The sequence below is a fragment of the Loxodonta africana genome, chromosome 7 (assembly GCF_030014295.1).
Source record: "Loxodonta africana isolate mLoxAfr1 chromosome 7, mLoxAfr1.hap2, whole genome shotgun sequence".
Classification (NCBI taxonomy): domain Eukaryota; kingdom Metazoa; phylum Chordata; class Mammalia; order Proboscidea; family Elephantidae; genus Loxodonta; species Loxodonta africana.
The window spans coordinates 61,225,792-61,241,174 of NC_087348.1; the positions used below are offsets into that span (position 1 = coordinate 61,225,792).

Below are 15,383 nucleotides of genomic sequence, written 5' to 3' on the forward strand. Positions count from 1 at the left end.
ACCCGCAGCTTCTAAACTTCAATTTTTTTTTAGCTTCTGCTACCACTCACACACCCGCTGCCGTCGAGTGGATTCTGACTCAGAGCGACCCTATAGGACAGGGTAGAACTGCCCCATACAGTTTCCAAGGACAGCCTGGCGGATTTGAACTGCCGACCTCTTGGTTAGCAGCTGTAACACTTAACCACTACACCACCAGGGTTTCCACTACCAGCAGCTACTTTCTCTGAATCCCAAAAATCTCAGGCAAGGTCTCTGATTGGCTCAGCATGAGTCACGATACTTCCTCTTGGACAATAAGCTGAAGTAGAAGTTGAATAATGTAGAAGCATTGGTAGTTCTGCTGGTGTGATTTAAAGAACAAGGGATTATTTTTCCTAGAAAGAAGTGTTTAAGTGTGTATGTAGAGTTGGGAGATGCTATGCAAATAAGGCACTAGATATTTAATATGCTATTATTTACAAACATACACTTGAAAGTCATTCTAAACACTAACCATACTGCCAAGTAGGCCCTATTCCTGTTAAAATACAAAATATAATTATGAGATTTAATCCATTTAGAGAAAAAACATTAAAATGAACAGAGGGAAAAGTCTTAATATTCTGAAACTACCCAAATCGAAATTTTGAGATTGAAACCACATGTTCCAGATCTGAAAAACAGTTAATAAGGGAAACTCTATCTATGCATGAATGGAGACATGACTATTTAGAATGTCTACATGAGTCACTATACCAGAATAATCACAAAACTCCGGTCTATTCTGATTGCGACAGAGAGAATGTTTATTTACCCAAAATATTTAGACCTTCCACTCTGATTATTTTAGGCTAAAGTGTGTGTGTTTTCCCTTTCAAACCTAAATTATTTGGGCAATTGCCTGAATCCTATACTTCACTCTCTGCTTCACAGTAGAGCTTTAGCATTAATGTAATTAATTTGAGCATTATAGATCAACAGGATAATTTAATTCCCAAAATGGAATTCTTCTGCTTGCCATTCTATAGACTGCTCACCAACTCTGCTCTTGGTGTGTTCGATGCACTTTTAATTACAATGTCTTTATTTTGCCTATACATGCAGTTAAACTTGAATCCAATAATAGACAGGGTGTGTTATATAATCTCACTCATCAAACCTTTATTTTTTTTTTAACTGGTCAACAAAACAACTAAAGATGTTTATTGCCATTAGGGCAACTTCGCATTTTAGGACTTTGTTTTTTATTTTTGGATTTGTTAAACCCTTTTCAGATTATAATGAAGTGGCAGCAATGAGCAATAAAGAAAAAATTACACAACACATAATTTCCTACTAAGTAATAATCATACACCAATTACCTTAAGAATGCAATCGTGTTCTCTTTCCTGCCCTAAGCTCCTCTAATTATTTCGTTTTGGAAGCAGATAAACTTTATGAAGATTTAAGGTGCTTCAAAAGACCATTCTATTTATTTATTTTTCTGTTAAGTTCCACTAATAAAGCCTAAGAAATTGGGAGAAAAAAAAAACAAATAGATAAAGATTGTTCTATAGAAACTTTTAAGCAAAAATGTACTTCTCTGAGATTACATATTTAAATAAGTATGGGCGGGCTTGTGCTTATTTTATCAGACTCTTAAAAGGGTCTCCCCGTTCACACTCATTTTTTATAAAAGCAAGCATACACTAGGTTCCTTCCATGAAAACTGACATATGCCTAATGTAGACTATGTTATTTCCACTGCACCCTAAGACTCTGGTCAGGAAGAATGGGAGACTCAGAGCTGTGTCAGGTGGTTGGTACATTTACTGTGCTTGGGGTTTAAAATGATTTATAAGACTATAAAACACTTTGTGAATGTGGGAATTGTTTGTCGTAGCCCCACTACACTGGGAGCCCTGGTGGTGCAGCGGTTAAGGGCTTGGCTTAACAGCTCAGCTGTTAACCAAAAGGTCAGCAGTTCAAATCCACCAGCCACTCCTTGGAAACCCTATGGTGCTGTTCTACTTTGTCCTGTGGTGTTGCTATGAGTAGAAATTGACTCGATGGCAATGGGTTTGGTTTGTTTCAGTTTCACTTCACCAGAATAATTGCTTAAAGTAGATTAAAGAAAGACAATGGCCTCAGATTGTAAAAAGAACATTCATCAATGTATAATGTGTGTCTTTTGTTATCCTGGCCCCGTCAAAATGAAATTCCAGAATGCTCTTTTTACTTTTGTAATTCCGAGAATGAGGTTCTGGGATGGTTTAATGGAGAACTCCCCCATGGAAACAGCAAGGGGGCACATGTCACAGTGTCCTTCCTAATTGTTTACAGAATGTCTCTCCCTAGACCGTGTGATCCTTTGAGGGCAGGAACTGGGTCTTGCTTGTTTTTGTATCTCCACCTCTGAACACATAGCAGGTACTCAAAGATGTACATTGAATAAAAGAGTGAACGAATAAATGAACCAGTGAAGGAAACAAATAAATGCAAACTTGCAGAAATGAAAAGAAAGAAAGAAAGAATGATAGAAAAGCCAAATGAAATCATTTAAATCTTTGACCAGTAGCAGATAGATTAAATCTATTGTTTTCTAGAAATAGCAAGAGGAGCAAATTTTTACATCTTCCTTTAAAAGCTTGTATCCTTGAAGGTCAATGGAATCAAACAATTAGTCTTGCGAGGATGCCTGTAAAATGACTTTGGTTAAATATAAAAGTGCAGATTATGTAACTTCTTTATTATTTTAAATGATCAGGCAGAATGAGCAGAGAGACAGAGGGAAGTGAGACGGTGAAGCATGAGGATATTTGGGTCAACACCATTCCAGGCAGATGAATTGTGTGTTCAAGAAAAAGTGACTGGGCTGGAGTGAGTTGAGGAGCGTAGAGGGAGAGGCTCGCAGGGAGGTACAAACCAAACCCATTGCGGTGGGGTTGATTCTGACTAATAGCAACCCTAGAAGACAGGGTAAAACAGTCCCACAGTATCCAAGGCTATAATCTTTACTGAAGCAGATTGCCACATCTTTCTCCTGTGGAGCAGCTGGTAGGTTTGAACTGTTGACCTAAACGCTGTGCTACCAAGGCTCCTTCTCAGAGAGGTCTGACCAACCCACCTGTTCCCCTCAAGTGGTTTCCTACTCACAGCAACCCTATAGGGCAGAGAATAACTGCCCCATAGGGTTCCCAAGGTTGTAATCTTTATGAAAGCGGTCACCTCTTTCTGCCACAGAGTGACTGGTGGGTTCCAACTGCTGACATTTCGATTAGCAGCCCAGTGCTTAACCACTGCATCACCAGGGCTCCTTTCTCAGAGGGGTAAAAACCAACCAAACACATTGCCCTCAAGTCAATTCCAACCTATAGTGACTCTACAGGACAGAGTAGAACTGCTCCATAGGGTTTCTAAGGAGCACCTCGTAGACTTGAACTGCTGACCTTTTGGCTAGCAGCCATTGCTCTTAACCACTATGCCACCAGAGTAATGGGGACCAAATTGAGTAAGGACTTGGTATTTACATGCTGTGCTTAAAAAAAAAAAAAATCAGCATAGCATGTTTACAAAAATACCTCCCTGGGGGAGGGAATGGTTGCAAACAAACATAGAAGGCGAGCCTTATTTCCTTAAAAATACTGTAGTCCTGAGTGAGGCAGGAAGACTTTGAGAGTTTGAGTAGAAGAATATCACAATCTAATTTACATTTTGAAAGGATCACTCTGGCTACTGTAAGGACACCAGGACAGAAACACAAGAATGAAATTCAGAAACCTGCTGAAAGGCATATGGGGGATTTCCAGTTGGAAGAGAAAGAAAATAGATAAAGAAGAAAACCTCAGGAAGTTATAAGCAAGGAGGATAATAACACTGATGTGCTAGAGGCTGGCACTGAAGGGCTACTTTAGATAAGGTCATCAGGGTCAGTGTTTCTTAGATAATATTTTAACTTAAATATGAAGATGAGAAACCCCAGCTGAATGAAACATAGGAGCAGGGAATTCTTGATCAAAAGAATAGCTAAGGTGAGCCTTACTCAAACAGATTGCCCAGCCAGTGCTTAATGAATCTTCAGTTAGCACTAAGCCATCAAAGACCTTTTAATGTGGTTTACCACTACCTGTCTGTCACTTGCTGTACTTGGTGGCTTGGGTGTTGCTATGATGCTGGATATTATGCCACCAGTATTTCAAATACTAGCAGGATCACCCATTGTAGACAGGTTTCAGCAGAGCTTCTGAACTAAGAAAGACTAGTAAGAAAGGCCTAGAGATCTACTTCCAAAAATCAACCAATGAAAATTCTATGGATCAGAACAGAATATTGTCTGACTGGACTCAAATATGGCAATGACCATTAAAATGGAATAGGACAAGGCAATGTTTCGTCCGGTTATACATCAGGTCACCAAGAGTCAGACCTGAACTGATAGCAGCTAGCAACAATAATAATGTGGTCCAAATTTCAGAGGCGTGTGGTATAGTCAAAGTGTATGGGCTTTGGTTGTTGTTAGGTGCCATCAAGTCGGTTTTGATTCACAGCTACCCTATGTACAACAGAGTGAAATACTTCCCAGTCCTGCGCCATCCTCAAAATCATTGCTATGTTTGGGCCCATTGTTGCAGGCACTGTGTCAGTCCATCTCATTGAGGGTCTTCCTTTTTTTTTGCTGATGCTCTGCTTTACCGAACGTGATATCCTTCACTAGGGACTGGTCCTTCCTGATAACATGTCAAAAATATGTGAGACAAAGTCTTGCCATCCTCTCTTCTAAGAAGCATTCTGGCTGTACTTCTTCCAAGACAGATATGTTATTCTTCTGGCAGTTCCTGGTATACTCATTCAATAATATATGGGCTTTGGAGTCAGGAAAATTTACTTCAATTCCCAACTTTTCCGTTATCAGCAGTATAACCTAAGATCAGTCACTAAACCTCTTTGAGCTTCACTTTCCTCATTTGAAAATGTGGTGAATAAAACCTTGTGAGTATGAAAAGAGATAGCATACATAAAGCATCCAGCATGTCTCCTGACATATATTTTGTATTCAATAATATTATTTCCTTCTTGAAGAAAAATGAAATATATTGAAACGTTGAATAAGACAAAATCAGTCTTTTCTGCACAGCAGATAATGCTAATTGGCAGCAGGGGAATTGCTCTCCCATGCTTCTCAGTGCTTTGCTTTGCATACAGATGGGATGCTGTTGGACACCCTGTCAGCAGGATGTGGGCTTATTTAATATTGATTAATATTTCAAAATATTGCCTTATCTCTATAGCAAATCAAATCTAATCAAATGGTCCTATAGCAGGAATGCTGAGTCCACCACAATCTTTGGCCCAGCCTACCTTGTGATTAACAGCTCACTGGACTGGAGGATTCTTTGGAAAGACAAAGAAGAAATATCCCCAGGCACAAGCCAAAGAGACGCAGGTGGCGTGAAGGCCACAGCTAATACGGAGTTCAGTGCTGACTGCCCACAGCACAACTTGTTGTTTTTTTTTTTTAACACAAAACCTAAAAGCTTAGTGATCTATAATTTCAAATCCAAATATTAAATAAACAAATTTTTCTGGATTATTTTACCCTGGAAAGGCACTTTTTAAAACTTTGGTAGTGAGTATGAATCTTTACCCACCCACAAACTCTAGGGCTTAAGAAGTGTAACCTTTGTTTTTCTATAACCCAATATCATTTCAGTTTCAAGGCTTCATTCCCCTGGTGGCAGGAACTAAAATCTCAATCAATTAAAAGTCCTTCCCCGTTCCTCCAGGGTGGCAGCTAAATTCTGTAGCTCATGTTGCAGGGCACAGTGATGTCTGGTTCCTAACTGTCATCTCTGATATCAGTCATCTGCTCTGGTCCTCAGTCATCGATCCCTGGAGGTTGTTGCTGTGCTGTTGCATGTCTTATGTCTGGCTTTCTCTGCTGCTCTCTCAGAGCCCCTCCTGAAAATATAGAAAACCATTGGCTGCTTTGCCTGCCTGCTCTGAGACTGTGGGAAGGGCGGGCAGGTGGGGAGGGTGGATAGGGGAACTATTGGGAGGGGGGAAGGGTGGGGTGGGGTGTGGCGTGTACCACACAGCCACTTATCCTTTAGTTTTTCTTCTTAGGAATCACACCAACTTCTCAGCTCTCTTTACTTCCCTCTGACTTTCCTCTGCCTAGGCATTTACAGCTCAAAAGTTGGAAACTGAACCAGGCTTTCTACTGGGTCATATCATCCCTGTGAAAGTAAAGACAAGATGCCTAGTTGCTTTAATTCAAAGAAGTAGTTGGGAAATTATAAATATCCTGGAAAAAGCATTGATTAATATTTCAAAATACTGCCCTGTCTCTATAGCAAATCATTTTTGACATGACCATCAGTTCTACAGAAAAAATCCAATAGACGAAAAGAGATTTTATTGACTTAGAGTTGATCATAGGTGTAGAGGAAGGAAGATACCCACTACTTAAGCACTAGGGTTAATACTTCATTGCTAACTGTATATATGCCCTATGGGGCAATTCTGCTCTGTCCTATAGGGTCGCTATGAGTTGGAATGGACTCAAAGGCAACGATTTTGTTTCCGGTTTTTTTTAAATGTACGGTGTGTCTCCTAATTTTTTTTTCTCAGTGCTCTTTTAAAAACAGTTAAACTTTTTTGAGTAATTCAGACCACGAGAGTTAAAGAATCGCCTCTGTCTCTTATTCTCAGATGGCTTCTCCGAATCACGTTCCACCAACTAAAAAGAGTGTTAGAAGCAGACTGGTTTTCATTTGTTTTGCACTGATAAAGCATGTCCTAAGCACTAGGATCACAAAGGACTCCAATAGATGGTGTCTTAGCACCTTTTTAGTCAAAAGGCATAGAATCCCAATTCAAACTCTTAAAGCTAAAAGGAGAATGTATTGACTCACATATCTGGAAATTGAGGTGCAGCTTGATTCTTCATGGAACCCTGGTGGCACAGTGGTTAAGAGCTCATCTGATAACCAAAAGGTCAGCAGTTGGAATCCACCAGTCAGTCACTCCTTGAAAACCCTATGGGGCAGTTCTACCCCTTCCTATAAGGTTGCTATGAGTCGGAATCAATTCAATGGCAACAGATTTGGTCTTTTTGGTTTTGATTCTTTGTAGCTAGACTCAGTGACAGAATGACATCATTGGGGTTCTCTTTCTTGTCTGCCTATTTCTCCTCTCTCTCTCCATATTTTAGTTTTTCTATCTGTAGGTCCCAGAGAGATGACCAAAATGATATTCTTATAGCCTGCGATCCAAAAATAACTCTCAGTCTCAAACTATCAAATATCAGGGATGCTTGGACTTCTTGTTCATTCTCAAATGAACTGTAGCCAGAGGGATGTAGTTTTCTGATTGGCAGGCCTGAATCACACGGTTGCAGCTATGATGGAATTAGTAGTCACTGTAATTGACAGCTCCACCAGGACCACATGGAATGTGGAAGCATTTATTCCTGGTAAAATAACAGAGACAGGCTACAACAATAAAACAGATCTTCTTTACAGATGGAGTGAAGGAGAAGACTGAGGTTTTCTTTGTGTGTTCCTTTCCAAACCTGGATTTGGGGCCATGTCCACATCTCCAGTGATTCACGCACTATGACTTGGGACCCAGAATACACAAAGCATCTTGTGAGAAAAGAAAATGGTCATTTCCTTATCTCCCAATGATATTTCCACCCTATTTTTTTAAATACTATGAAATTTCTCATGGAGACATGTTTTGTTATTTTCTTCCTCTTATCTTCACTTTCATCTTATGTGATCATATACACAAGGACATTTGTGAGCAAGTTTGTATAGTTGATTGAACAGGCTAATTAGTAAGTCAGATAAGATAGTGACAAATATCTGTTTAAGTGAGATTCGATCCAGTGGTTTTTTTTTTTTTTTATTGCTTCCAATTTTTTTTGGCAGTAACTTCTTTCTAGCTGAAAAAAACAGGAGCTGAGTTGTAGAACCCTTCATCATACATCATACCTAGATCTCAGAATCCAGTTCCCCTTCTTCACTTTGTTTCTCTGGCATGACAGATGCTTCTGCCAAATAAGTATTATTAGTGACATGGAGAATAAGACTAAATCAGATTTACTGTAGCTTGTGGATTAAGAACCTCCAAATCAGGCAGAAAATGTCAATATCATTGACCTCAGGGGAGATACGTGGTTTTTGCCCAGCACAGCTTTGGGCTCTTCAGTCAGCAGCAAAGCAGCAAACAACAGCACAGAGGGGTTTTCTCAGGACCAGAATGCAAAGTGTCATCACTGGTCTTGTTTTAGGGAGGTCTCTATTGGTTCTGAGCCTGTGCAGGAAGAGAGAACTGGACCTGAGGCCACAAAACTGAAATTTTAGCCCTAGCTCTTTGCCTAACCCCTGGACCTCTTTCTGTATCATTTTCCTCTGTATTTGATATGAATTTGACGATGGTAATTCTCATGGAGTCTGGACTAGAATATTGCTGCCTTTTATAGAGTAGCATGGAAGGGTTCAAGACTTAAGCTTTTGTCTCTATACTCTTGAAATAGTGCATGTTCCTCCCTTCAAGTTTTTGGTTACTCTATAAATCCCTTTCCTTTTTAGGAAAGCTTTCATCACTCCAAAGCCATGGGTTTCCCTGTATTCTGTTTCTCTTGTATTTCTTTGTAAAACAATAATAAAAACTAAGCAATGAGTATTGCCTCTATGCCAAACTTTATGCAAAATACTTTGTACTCATTTTCTTAATCAGTTCTGGCTACAACCATATAATTTAGGAACTTTTTTTTTTATTGTGCTTTAAGTGAAAGTTTACAAATCAAGTCAGTCTCTCATACAAAAACTTATACACACCTTGCTATGTACTCCTAGCTGCTCTCCCCCAATGAGACAGCACACTCCTCCTCTCCACCCTGTATTCTCCATGTCCATTCAGCCAGCTCCTGTCCCCCTCTGCCTTCTCATCTTGCCTCCAGGCAGGAGCTGCCCACATAGTCTCATGTGTCTACTTGAGCTAAGAAGCTCACTCCTAAGTGTCATTTTCTGTCTTATAGTCCATTCCAATCCCTGTTTGAAGAGTTGGCTCCGGGAGTGGTTCCAGGTTTAGGCTAACAGAGGGTCCAGGACCATGACTTCCAGGGTCTCTCTGGTCTCAGTCAGACCATTAAGTCTGGTCTTTTTTTACCAGAATTTGAGGTCTACATCCCACTGTTCTCCTGCTCCATCAGGGATTCTCTGTTGTTTTCCCTGTCAGGGCAGTCATCAGTAGTAGCCAGGCACCATCTAGTTCTTCTGGCCTCAGTCCAATGTAGTCTCTGGTTCACATGGCCCTTTCTGACTCTTGGGCTCATCTTTACCTCATGTCTTTGGTGTTCTTCATTCTCCTTTGCTCCAGGTGGGTTGAGACCAATTGATGCATCTTAGATGGCCACTTGCTAGTGTTTAAGACCCCAGATGCCACTCACCAAAGTGGGATGCAGAATGTTAGGAACTATTCTTGTCCTCATTTTATAGTAGAAGAAAATGAGCCTTAAAGAGTTTAAGAGACTTGCTTAGAGCCACACAATGATGGCCTGAACTCTTAAATAGTTTGAGATACTGCCTCTCTGACCTATAGCAGCTGCTTTCTGGTTTCTCTTTTCAGCTTCCTCAAAAAGGATGAATGTAGCAGGTAATGCCCCAGGAAGAGTTATTTTCTTCTCTCTGTCAGGGTTTTCTCTGTATTTCCCCATTGTTTCTACCTTTCTCTAGTTAGGATTTGCCAAGCAAAAAGAGCTACCTCACTTTATACATCCTCAATTTAATAAAAATAAAAATATAAGAATAAGACAAGCAATGGATTCAGGCATGAATCTTAGATGATCTTGTCCTTTTTCATGTGTCTTAATTTACAGGGACTGGGTATGGGTAAGAGGGTTATTGATGCTATACAGTGACAATACTTGATAATAGTTCTGTTGGAGAAATTCAGTATGAAAACATGCAAGAGGCTGGGAGGATACAATTGAACCAGCGTGATACAAAGGACATATTTTGTCTGGAGTTCAAATATAATTTAGTTTAAGCTTGCCTGTGACAATCTTCACATGTGATAATGAAAGCTAATACTTATGCAGTTCCTAGTATGTTCTAGGCATTTTTCTAGATTTTTCATATACATTAACTCATTCAATTCTCACAATTGCCCTGTGAAGTGGTGGACTGTAATCCCCATCTTCTGGTTGAGGAAATCAAGGCTCAGAGAGGTTAGGAACTTGATAAAAGTTACAAAGCTAGCATGCTAGGCTGCTGGGATTGGAACTACTGATGTGACTCCTGAGACCAAGACCTTAACATTGCTCCCTGCTCTAGCCCTGCAGGGTCTTTAACTAGTATTGATCCAGAGTCCAGTGTTCTCTCTGTTCTTTGTTTTTTCCATTCTCTACAGCCCTGTCTCAGTCCAGCCTAGCCTGTCTTGCCAGTACAGGCAGGGTTTATTCTCTGACGGCTTTGTGACTTACCTGATTTTCCTGTTTACTCAGAGTGAAAAAGGGGGAAAAAGAATGCAAACACACAATGATCTGTTTTTATCCCTTACCTCTCGGCTCTGACAACCAGACTGCATTTGCTGATTTAGCTCCAGAAGAAGCAATTCTTATCCCAAGGGCAGATTTCATTGCTGGCTTGGTTGGCAGCTTCAAAAACCGAGCTGGCCTCCTGCTGCCCAACACTTATCTGTGGTAGTCACAGATCCTAGTTCTTATGGTGGGAACATCTCTGGCACAAGCTGTAATTAGAAATGACATTGCTCCTGAACCTGAAGTTTCCAAGCTACAGATAAAGGGCCAATTGAATGTTATTGGCTGCACGTCCTGTCCTCCAGCCGTATTCATGGTGCTTGTTACAGAGGCTCTTGGCTACTTCTCTGTGTGTCCATCTGCTGCGATGGCAACGTGCCCTCTTGTTCTGTATTTGGAATCTTGCCTGTGGCCATGCCTGCCAGGCCATGACAGGCGCCTGCAGATCAACACAAGCGTTAGATCTTTTCTAGCTATTTTTCCTCCTCTGGCAGCCACAGACCTTGTAAGACATGAGGCACACCTTTGAATGCCATCTGCCAAGCAACATGACTATTTGGAGATGAGATAAGGGGGAGGCAGCTTCCATGAAGAGTGGCTGCAACATGGGAAACTTGGAGTGTCAAAATCCCTCAGACCTCTGATGAGAGAAAAGGTCTATGCTAGAGGGCATGAGAACAGTCAGGATTGCAAGTGGTGCCAGGGGATTGTGGAATCTCAGATAAACACAGACAAAGGACTAACATGTGCCTTCTAACAGGAACTAACAGTGAACCTTCCCAGATATGGGCAACTTGCCAGAAGCAGATCCTATAAGATCTGAAGAAGTCTTTCTGGCCTTTATAATAGAAATGAAGAGTAGAGGATCTAAAATCTTACCCCTGTGTCTGAAGCCTAAAAGAAATGTTTTCCAGTAGCTTTAACATTTTGAAGCTTGGACAAGTGCACTCATATATGAGCTCCCTTGCTTTTTTTTATAAGGTGTATAAAACCAAAAAACCAAGCCTGTGGCCGTCGAGTCAATTCTGACTCATAGCAACCCTATAGGACAGAGAGTAGAACTGCCCCACAGGGTTTCCAAGGAGGGGCTGGTGGATTGAAACTGCAACCTTTTGGTTAGCAGCCAACCTCTTAGCCACTATGCCACTAGGGCTCTATAGCTGCATAAGTGATCTAAATGAGGGGCAGCATACCTGGATACTCTTTCCTATTATAGATCAATAATAGGACAGGGAGAAAAAAAACCTGATTTTTTTTTTAAATAAAAATTTTGATAACTCTGTAATAATTTTGATATCAAAAGCTTTAAATATTTATTAACACTGTTGGTAGACACATTTAATTTTATGAAATGCTATAAAATAAAATTCATTTGGAATACGTAAATACTTTCTTTGATGATCTTTTTCCTAAAGAAGGAGCCCTGGTGGTTCAGTGGTTAAAGCATTAAAGCTCTGGGCTGCTAACTGAAAGGTTGGAGATTCGAACCTACCAGCCGCACCATGGAGGAAAGATGTGACAGTCTGCTTCCATAAAGATTTATAGTCTTGGAAACCCTATGGAGCGGTTCTGCTCTGTTTTGCAGGGTTGTTATGAGTCGGCCTCGACTTGACAGCAATGGGTTTGGTTTCCCTAAAGAGAAGAAAAAATATGCCAAGATTTATGGAGCATCTCTTATATGATGGCTGTTACATACACCAGTGCGGGTTGCCACAGAATCCATTCTGACTCATGGAGTCCCCGTGTGTGTCAACTCCTACATTTAATCTTCACACTAGCAGCTCTATAAAATATATATCTTTACCCTCATTTGACTGAGGATAAAACTAGCTAATTTAAATCTCTTGTACAGGGTAAGATCCAGGATAACTAGTAATTTCTGATGTTCTATTTCCTGTTACTCATTATCAGATAAATATTAAAAAATTTAGTTAGACTTTTTCTGTATAAAGAAGATAATAGCATCATATGATGAAGAGAGAACTAGCTTGTAACGTGACCATAGGCAAATCAAATCTACTTTAGGCCACAAAATGAAAAGGTTTTTTTCTCGACGGCTCCACAGAAGAGAGCAAAGCAAAGTTGAGGAGGTATGAGTTCAAATTAAATTGCTAAGAAATAAGGTGCAGCATATTGGGCAAATTATTTAACTCTATGAGACTTATAGAAATTGTACTAAGTGTGAGGTTATTGAAAACATTTGAAATATTTCACATATGCTTAGCATAGCTCTTTACTAGTTAATCAATGAATACTAGAAACGTTAGAAATTATAACATAGTTGTTAATATCACCGATTTGGAACCAGAATGACTGTGTATGAATTCTGCATCCACTACTTACTAGCTATGTGATCTTGGGTGACTCCACCTTTCTGTACCTCAGTTTCCTCATCTATAAAATAGGTATGATAATAACATTAAGTGTTGGTTTCGAAACATGTTTGCAATTTTTTTTGACACTTCACTCACAAAAGATCAAGAGTCTAATTCACCTCTCCTTGAATATGCATCAGTTTTAATGACTTGTTTCTAACTAGCAGAATGTGGTGGAGGTAATTCTGTGTGAATTCAGAGGCTAGGTGATCCAACTTCAACTGTGTTTTCTCTTTCAGGACACTCCTCCCTTGAACCCAGTCACCATGTTGTGAGGCAGCCTGGAGCATGTGGAGAGGCTGGATGTAGGTGTTTTAGTGACCTGCCCAGCTGACTTCTCAGCACACAGACAGCATCAAGAGCCTGGAATGTGAGTGAGTGATTATAAACCGAACATTCAAACCATTCCAACAGACACTGAGTGAAGCAGAGACAGGCTCTTCCCACCAAGCTCTACCCAAATCACAAATTTATGTTGTTGTTTAAAGACATTAACTTTGAGGATGGTTTCTTCCACAGAAATAGCTCACAGGAACACAGTAACTACCTTATAGTGTTGTTGTGAATATTGTTAGCATAAGTAAAACACTTAGAAGAGTTTCTAGTGTATATAAAGCACCACGAATGTGTTAGCTATTTTTATTGTTGTTTTTGTCATGTTATTAATTATTATGGCAATAACCTAAAGTCATTTTGTAAGGTTACTTAACATTTTTTGGTCCCTAGATACTTACACTTGAAGTTTAAAGGCAATCGAGAAATTTGCTAGGTTTATGTGGCATGCCAGGCAGATTTAGATCTATTTTATTTTATAGTTCTATTATAATGAAGAAACAAATATATTCTGTAGATTTCTGAGTGAAAGCAGAGTTTTAGGTTTTGCATATTTAGATATAGGTTGAACTGTAAGCTGTATATTGCCAGGAATTAACTTCTATCTTGTTCACTATTCTAGCACTAGTGTACAGCGAAGGAACTAGACACTGAATCCTGTAGATGAATAAATAAATGAATGATGGAATCAGAGATAGTCACCAGTTTATATGTTGTAAAATTAATATTCTCTGTATATTCATACATTTCTTTCCTTTAATTATCAGGAAATGTTTCATAGTGAAAGAATCCTTTTAATGATTTGAGTAAAAGGAAAGTGTACTTTAACAGAAATTAGGATGGAAGGTGAATGCAAGTGATGAGATAAAGAGGATATTGACTGAATTAATCTGGAAGCATCTGAGTATTTAAAAAATTGAGGTTGATGGTTCAGTCAGTAAGAGATGTATGGGAGTGTCGTGCTGGAGATGTCTGATCAAGGGTTCAAAAACAAAGAATGAGAATCTTAAATCCCTGTATTTTTCTGATGATTCCAAAAATAGTGGATCATATGTAAAAGTCAACAACAGATATCACAGACAACCTTGTTTAAAAATGGGCACGTAACTACAAAGTAGAAAATCCTCAAGGACAGGGCAAGAGGCATTATCTGAAGTATACTAAAGTGGATATTTTTATAGAATTACCCAAAGAGAAGAAATCCATCCCTCACCCATGCTTCAGAGCACTCAGAGCATACTTCTATGCCACATAATACAGAAGAGAAGACGGACAATAATTGTATATCACACAGTACATTAAGCCCCATGATAGACATATGAACACAATTCTATGGGAGAATCCCAGAGAAGGAAGTGACACATGGCCTGAAAATGCCAGGGTAACCCTTGAAGGTGGGCTAACAGTAGAGCTAGGCCTTGTAGGATGAGTAATGTCAAACAAAGAACTGAGATGATCCCAGGCAGAGGGGGCAGCAAGTGCAAAAATCCTGAATTGGCCAGAGGCATGGCAGATTAAGGCAATGGTGAGAAGTTTGATTTACTGGAGCATACATAGTTAGGAGTGTGAAGGTGAGGTGAAAACTGTGAAGTATTTATGTATGTATAAGCTCAGAATTTGAACTGTTCCCTAAAGCCAACTGTAACCCAATGATTAAGCAGACAATGATCAGTGTTTTTGTTTGCTCCTTTGTTTTCAATTACCTTGCAGAAATGTCGCTAGGGAACTTGTGTGGAAGATAGACAATAGAAGAAAGTGCTGAGTATAGAGAGATCCACTAGGGCACTAAGATAATAACAGCTCAAGTTAGAGAGAATGAAATTATGAGCCAAGGCTGTGGCAGTTGGGATGAAGATCGAGAATTGATAGAGTAGTGTCCGCAGAAGAAGCCTGGAAAAGATTTGTTTACCTATCAGGTTAATTGCCAGAGAGAAGACGCAGTTTCGAGTGACTCCAAGGTAGCCAGTAAATTCCTCGGTAGACAAGGTGCCGCCTTGAAAATAGCATGATATGTCTCAAAATGTTTTGGGAAAGGACTATTAAGTTCAAAACTCAGCCTCAGGTCACGGGGGCTAAGAAAACAGTCAAGGTGGGCTGGGGTGTGGATGACTGTTACTCTTGCTTGGCTTTCTTGCTGTTGTTGCTGTTGTTATTTTCTTTAATCT

At 39.8% G+C, this 15,383-nt stretch overlaps 1 long non-coding RNA gene across 1 annotated transcript in view; it reads left to right on the plus strand.

The window, feature by feature from the left end:
- Positions 1-13,868, plus strand: part of LOC135231697 (uncharacterized) — a 39,559-nt gene extending 25,691 nt beyond the window's left edge. The window contains exon 3 of the long non-coding RNA XR_010322450.1: positions 13,125-13,868. This is a non-coding gene — a long non-coding RNA (uncharacterized LOC135231697). The remainder of the gene's footprint in view (positions 1-13,124) is intronic.
- Positions 13,869-15,383: the final 1,515 nt, after the last annotated feature.